A 7,923-nucleotide genomic window follows, 5' to 3' on the forward strand; every position below is an offset into this window, starting at 1 on the left:
TAGTTTGCATAGTTTCTACTGATCTCAATCCAAGAAGTATGACCAACTCAGTATCCTAGCTGGGTTACCTACTAGTTCTATGCACTATAAACTTTTTCCTGTGTAAATGTCATGAGTGTGCTCCCAATTTTAATTCAGAAAAGTATCACACTTACAGAATTATCACTACCGACCAAAATATGCAAGTAATATTTTGCTACTTGAAGAGCCTTTCAGAGATTTTACATTTTTAACTTAATTTTTTTTCCTAATAATGGTCTCACCCACTAATCCAAAATATGAAGAGAATAATTACCCCTTACTAAAGAGATTAAAAATATATGAGATATTTAAGCCATTCTTTTCTGTGGTAATGCAATATTTAGATTTATTTCCCAAGTGACTCTTTTTGCAAAAACTCTATGACTCCTTGTTGCTTGTAGATTTTAAAAGAAATTATAGATTATCTTCATTCATACTGGAAGAAGAGAGTGAGTCATTTTGTATTTATTTTTCTTTCTCAGAATATTAAAGTTTAATATGTTTCCAGCCTTAGTTTGGCTGTTTCAGTACAACAGTTTTATAGCTGCTTAGTGAACTCGTGGCAAATTCTGACAACTGATTCATAAATTCTGGATTTTTAAATGTTTCTGTCCAAAGTTAAGGAGAATTTTATTACACTGATAACTGCATTCAACAATACTTTATTTTATTTTTTTAGCAATAGCAAATAATTTCTCTTTCTGGAAGCACATGGAGTCCTGAATATTCAGAACATGGAATTTTGTTTAAAGAGATGCAATTACATTCCAATGGCAGTTTAGCTCTATGTTGCATTTAATTGGATGTATCATATTATAACAATAGTGCAAATCAGTTCAGGATAATGGAGTAATGAAAGCTGTGTGTAAGTCCAACCCATCCATCCTTTTGTAGTGAATTGATTCAAGCCCCTTCTAATTTAAACTATAAATTGTATATATTTACAGACTTGCTTAAATTATACTTTATTGCCTTTTCTAAGACTTAGTATGGATAACAATACTTATAGGATAAATGTAAATCTGGACCATTTATTGCTCGAGAGATAATTATCTCCTCTATTTTTTTGTCCTATCAGTTCTCACTTAGTATGGTATAAGAATGTGTGCTTTAGAAATTATTACAAAGAAAAAATACCTGGAGGAATCCTTCTGCTAAAATATATTCAAATCAATTCAATCCCAAGAGAAAACATCATAAAGGAATTCCCCAACTGAAACTTTGAAGTTTGATTTCCGTGGAGAAATTCAGAGAAATTGTCCACTCAGTTTTCTTGCCTAAATACTCTATGGGCATTTTCAAAAGGAAAGTTGAGTTCAGCTCTAATATAACTGGATACAAAGTTTAAGGAATAGGACATCCTACCCCTTGTGTTTGTTTTGAGAGAAATGAGCTAAGAGCTCCTCTAGGCACTGACATTGCCTTCATTTAAAAAAAAAAAACTAATCAGTTTGATGCCCTCGGTAAAAGTTTATTGCTGTACACTGGATGCCGTTAAATCCACTTCTTTGGAAATACATTATTTTCATAGAACTTTACAGCCAAAAGTAATGCTAGGAAAAATTCCACTGAAGAAAATGGAAGATTTCCTGATATAAATATTTGGTAGGGGATCCAGTTTTTCACTTCCGCTGATAACAGAACTCCTATCTGTATCTGTTAAAAGGCAATTTCAGTTAGGAATACTCCAGTTTTTGAGTAGTGGTAGCAAACAACAAAAAGTAAAACTTCACCTTGATGTTTAAAACTATATTCTGTCTGATCTTTGCCTTTTGAGACGTGCTTCTGGATTTTGTAATAAAGAAGCAAGTATGTATTATGATAATGTCTAGCCTTAGGTAGCACTTTATTTTAGAACAAGTAAGCATTGTGTACTTCTTTATCATTCATTGATTACTTCCTTTGAAGTTCTCCAGGTAAATTGGGACATCACAGTAGGGTTATTTTCATTAATGGAATTCTGTTAATGGAATTATACCCACCAGTAGACTGGATTATTCAAAAGGCTGGAGGTACCTTCAAAACAGATTTGTCAAAATAGAATGGAAGGAAAATTATGAGAAAACTTACTAGACAGGAGAAAGCCCTTCAGATAACATTGGATGCTGCTCCCAATTCATCGTATACAATTTTCAGCACTTAAAATATTTTAATCAATGCTAGATCCCCAGATTTGCTCTTGAGAGGTGGTTTCCTAAGCATAACTGCAGCATTTGCAGGGATTTAAAAAAGGAAGTGAAGAAAAGCAAGAAAGTGAATGGATGTCTGTTTAAATACCATTTGATATAGCTCAAATGGTTCATCATGATTTCTAATGTCTGAAATTTGTTCATTGCCTACATCTGTTGAATGTAAGCTTCAATAAATCAGATAATCAGATTTAAAACTATGAAAATAATAATTATTCCTTTTAAATATTTGCAACACACTAAAGGGAAGTGTGTAATGTGTGCATGTATACAGAATTGTGCTGTTATCATTACCATCATCTTGCATTTTTAAATTTTTAAAGTTTGATCCTAGTATTAACACCTACTTTCATAGATACATGATGAATTGTTTATTTGGGTTGGAAACGCATGCTCTTTTTGATAGCTCCACTTCCAAATAATAAAATAATACGAGAATTAAACAGAAATGTCTCGAGGGGCAAATTTCTATGTGTGATGATCAGATATGACAAATGACATCCAGAATCCATTAACTATTGGCCACAGAGTGTCATTTTATAACATACGTGGAGAACAATCCAATAATAATTAAAATAGCAAGCAAACAGAAAATTCAAAATAAACAAATGGCTATTCACATTATGTCATCTGAGGGGGGAAAAAACTCCTTCAAGAGATGACATCATGATTATATACTGTAGACAGACAATTGGATAAGCATGAAACAGTTTCTAATTGTTAATAATCTACATTTTAGTATAACAATAAATCTGCCAAAGGCTGAGTACGTTTAACTATTTGGAAAGATAAAAGGGGGCAAGGCATGACACCCAGATTTTCAGCTGGACAGGTATTCCCCCAGAATGGTTTGTAGATGAGCTGATGGAGGGGCACTCTGTTCCTGAGATCATATAAGCTTACTATCATCCAGTTATCATTCAACAAATGTCAAGATTCTATCTCTCTCTCTCTCTCACGCCGAAGGGTTGTTACATCTTACATTCCTAAATCATTCATTTGTGCTACTGAGATACAATCAGCCTCTCCTTTCCCTTTTATTCTCTCCCTCTTCCTCCCGCTTTTAACTCAAACATGTTCAAGTTAAAAAAGTGAAGAAAGCTATTGATTTGTCTTGATAAAGAACTCTGTTCCAAAAGTAAATAGCACTTACTCTTTCAACAGAGTCTCAGAGAGTACCTGGAGCCATGTTTCTTTGTTGAGATTCTTCACTGCTGAAAGTTTTGTTCAGATGCTTGTAATGCTCTCCTGTTAATGAAATAAACAAAAAATCATTTCCCACAGGCCTTAGAAAAATCCATGATATGGTATTCAAAGTACTTTTAGCGATGGCCTAAGAGAGACAGAGAAATAAACAAAACACTTCATACGGTAAGTATGAGTTCTGGATTATAGAAATAATCTTAATAATAAAAATAATTCATTTATTTTATACTTTACTTAATAGAAATAATTCTATTCAGGCAGTTAAGGATTTCTTCAGAATATCCAGTTCTTCGTTTTGAATATGATTGATTGTGAGGCTCTTATCTTTCTCAGTTGCTTTTTCCACTTCTCCTCACCAAGGGTCTTGAACTTGTTTTAAACTTACCAAAGTCCCTCATTATATGCAGTCTCATGTTGCTTCTTGTCCTAAATAACCAGTGTTTAAACAAAGAAATATTTTCTTAAGTTTTGCCATCACAGGGAACTGTATGTGATTTATTTAGCATATGACATGAAATATGTGGATTGCAATAATAAAGATATATGAAAAGAACACATAGCAATATGATACACATAAGGTGAAGATGTGTGGTCAATTTTGTAAGATATAAGAAGTTAAATATTAAATAACATTTTAAAATAAGTTGGTTTATAAAATAAAATAAGTGTTCTGTGTTTTAATATCTAGGCCATTTATCCAGTTAAGTGCTGTATTTGTTAATTCCTTCTATATAGGTTCTCAGATGGCAGCTGCTCACCATATGATCCAGTGTCTGCCGGAGAGCACCAAAGTCATATTCAGGAGAAGATACTCTGGCCCATTTAAACAAGGAGTCCTGACAGGAATTTTAAAAAATTTGAGTCTTTATTTTTTATTTTAAAATAAAATCTTTGTCATGCAAAAGAAACATGGGGATAAAGGGAATGAGCACACCTGAAGTTCATTCTCATGATAGAAACCTTTACTTCCTGTTATGCAAACCCTGACATATAAAATAATTAGGAGAACTTTTAGACTCTCCTGGGCCTATAAGAAATGGCTTCAAATTATTTATTTGAGGTATGCATTGTTTTTGAGTATACCACAACTCTCAGGCCCAGATAGGCTACTTCAGAAATCTCTTTCTATGTCCTACAGCAACCCAAGACTGGTTGTAATTATTTGGGAGCCATGCAATTGCTATCCTACTCTGTATCTTTGGAGATTGGTAGTCGAGTTCCATCATCCATAGAGGGGCATGCAGTGGCTAAAGACTGGCATGACACCTGTTTGGAGGCACCACTTCAAGAAAGGACTGTAAGGTGTCCACTCTATACATTCTAAAACCCAAGGACAATGTTTGAGGGTCATCAGCATTTCAAGCCATATTTTCTATTGGAGGCAAGATTTCATCAGATATATTATGCTGGAGGTACTTGTGGATTAGGCTGGAATAAGAGGCAGGTGAAAACCCCAAAGCTAAAAGTGAGTGGGGACAACAATTCTCACTCAGACTCATTCTTTCCCTCTTCAAAGTTTGTGATGCTTTCTTTTTTCACTCTTTTCTTAGAGTTCCTTTGCTTTTTCTTGCAAGCAGCAGTCTATGTCAGATAGGATAATCTCTTACCTTAGCTTGGACCTGATCTTTTGTGCAGGATTTTTGAAATCAGTCTATGAGCTGTGTATGGACCTAGGACATAGGTCACCCAACTTTGCATAAATGGATGAACCAAAATTGCAGGTGACATCATTTTTTTAATGAAATGCTCTTCTCCTGAGTATATATTTTAGAAGTGGGAGACAGTTCCTAGGAAAGCTGGGACAAAAAGAAGGTGGTAGGGCAGAGAAGAAGGGAAGCATTAGATCCATCTGTGGGCTTACAGCAAGGGCAAATATCAGGCTTCAGTCTCTTCTCTTGTAATCCTACACAAGTATAGTTATAATGGCAAAATGTTCACATATGTGAGATAGTGTTCAACTCCCTTAAGCAGCATACCATCAGACTCCACTGATCAACCATATCTGTGCTGACTTGAATCAAATATTATGAGACAGAATGTGAAAAATCTTTTCTGACTTCTATGTTGATGCAATTGCAAATGCATGTAGCTCATGTTGCAATGGATCTTTAAAAAAAAAAAAAAAAGGACTTCAGCAACACAATTTCATGCAAATTATTTACCAAAAAGCAGGACCTATTTTATTCTACAGGTAGGAATGCATAGTATTGAACTCTACTGAGAAATTCATTGTCCCATAATAATTTAGTATTAAACAGTATCAAAATGCTTTAAACTAAATGAATGGGGGTATATAAATATGTATGCATAGTGGGTGTTTGTATACAGTACATTTCAAAACTGGTTTAAAATGTTTTTCTAGAGAAACTTGCATATCTTTTTATTAATCCTTTAGCCAATATCTGTCAACCAATTTACACTGAACTATAATGATAAGTCCATGATTTATATTCCATAAATATCAATAAGAAATGTTTAAGTTCTTTATTTGTGCTATAGTTGTATCATCAACCTTTCCATACCATCACCCATTTATATTGTACATACACATATGCATGCATATATTATCAATCAACAATATTGCCCCCCCCAAAAGCACTTAAGCAAGTTGAAATTTGTGCTTGAATATTGGAACTGCTTTGAAAAAGTCAACCGTGTTCATCTGGGACATACATATTTTTGTTAAGAAGTAATATGTAGTAAAAAAAAAAAAAATTCCAAGATTGTCTTATATGTAAAAAAAAAAATAAGCTTAACATTCACTTAATAAAACATGCTATCTTAATCTTACCAAACCAGATTTACCTGAACAGGAAGTATTCTATCTTGATTCAGAGCTGCCTGGTTTATTTGTTACCCTTTAGGTGAGTGGTATTAATTATGCTTGGAATCAATACAGTAACTAGACAGAATTCAGAGTACCATTTGTTTTGGAACTGCCAATAGACACCAAAAATGCTGGCATAGATCATCCAATTCTAAATGTGAAGGGTAGTGTATACATACTGCCTATTACAGAATACATTTGAGAAACAGGAGAGCTCAGTTATTACTAACAAAGTGAATCAATTTCGCCTATGTCCTTAATTGTTTTCTATGCTAAGCATCACTTTTCTGCAGGAGTTCAAAATATTCTGCTGGATTCTCCTAACTGTAGAAAATATAAGGCAGCAAGGTTTTATGGATCTAAAGCAACCTGAATTCCTTTTTGGACTCAACTGACTGAACTCAGGAATGAATTCAGTTAAATTTATCAAAATTTTAGGGATATTTATGAGATTGAATTGTGAACTCAGATAGTTTCTTGTGTTTTTCTTTATTATTTGAAATTCTGTTTATAAATGATGCAGTTTACATGTTATTAAGTCCCAAGCAGACATGCTGAAGAAACAAATGGGGATTTTAGTTCAGTCAAAGTTCATACCCTTTCATCTTAGATTTTACTCTAGACCAGGGGTCACCAACCTTTTGGACCTCAGCGACCACCAAACTCATAATTTTAAATCCTGTGGACCACTAATATGAATTTTGACTGATGGTGGCTTGCTGACATTGGTGGGAAAGTTGGTCCCATATTCCAGAGCTGCAGTAGTCACAGGTCTGGCCCTTTGGTCATCCCGGAGCAGCTGCTCCTCCACCAGGTGCACTGGCCTGCCATGGACTGGAGGAGCTGCTCCAGGATGACCAAAGGGCCAGTCGTGTGACTACTGCAGCTCTGGAATATGGGACCAACTTTCCCACCAACATCAGCAAGCCACCCCAGGGAGGATTTCTCTCCCCTGCCATTGGTCTTACCTTTTAGTTCCAGCTTGCATGGCTCTACTCGAGGTAAGGTTTGCACTTGGCAGAAGAGTAGGGGCCAATGGGTGGGCAGGCCATGTCGGCAGCGCAGCCTTGTGTTCCTGTGCAGCCTGGATTAATTGCTTTGGGGGGAGTGCTTTGGGGGGGGACATTTCTCTGCGGACCACTAAAATTTTCTCACGGACCATCAGTGGTCCCCAGCCCACTGGTCGGCGACAAGTACTCTTGACCATTTCTTTCCTCTAGTGATTCATTTGTCTTTATTCATAGAGTCATAGGGCTGAAAGGGACCTTGGAGGTCTTCTTGTCCAACCCTCTGCCCAAAGCAGGAGTTAACATATAATCTTGGACAAATGGTTATCCAATCTTTTATCGAAAACCTCTAGCACTGGAGCACCCACAATTCTGGAAAGCAAGCTGTTCCACTTCTTAACAGTTCTCGTTGCCAGGAATTTCCCTTTTGTTTCCAGGTTGTATTTCCCTCTGAAAGTTTCCATCCATTGCTTCTTGTCTTACCCTCAGGGGCTTTGGAGAATAAATGGATGCCTTCTTCCCTGAGGCAGTCTTTCAAATATTAGAAGACGGCTATCATATCTCCCCTCAGTCTTCTCTTTATTAAGCCAAACAGACCTAGTTCCCTTAGCCATTTTTCATAGGATTTAACCTCCAGATCCCTTATTATCTTTGTTGCTTGTCTCTGTACTCC

At 35.6% G+C, this 7,923-nt stretch overlaps 1 long non-coding RNA gene across 1 annotated transcript; it reads right to left on the reverse strand.

Annotated features, from left to right (window-relative positions):
• Window positions 1-1,866: 1,866 nt before the first annotated feature.
• LOC148126155 (uncharacterized) lies at window positions 1,867-5,056 on the reverse strand. Its single transcript, XR_015742570.1, has 2 exons — window positions 4,175-5,056; window positions 1,867-3,458 (listed from the first exon to the last, which is right to left on the reverse strand). It is a non-coding gene; the product is annotated as an uncharacterized LOC148126155 (long non-coding RNA).
• Window positions 5,057-7,923: the final 2,867 nt, after the last annotated feature.

The sequence above is a fragment of the Pseudonaja textilis genome, chromosome 3 (assembly GCF_049901715.1).
Source record: "Pseudonaja textilis isolate UNSWEBS1 chromosome 3, rPseTex1.2, whole genome shotgun sequence".
In the NCBI taxonomy this organism is placed as follows: Eukaryota; Metazoa; Chordata; class Lepidosauria; order Squamata; family Elapidae; genus Pseudonaja; species Pseudonaja textilis.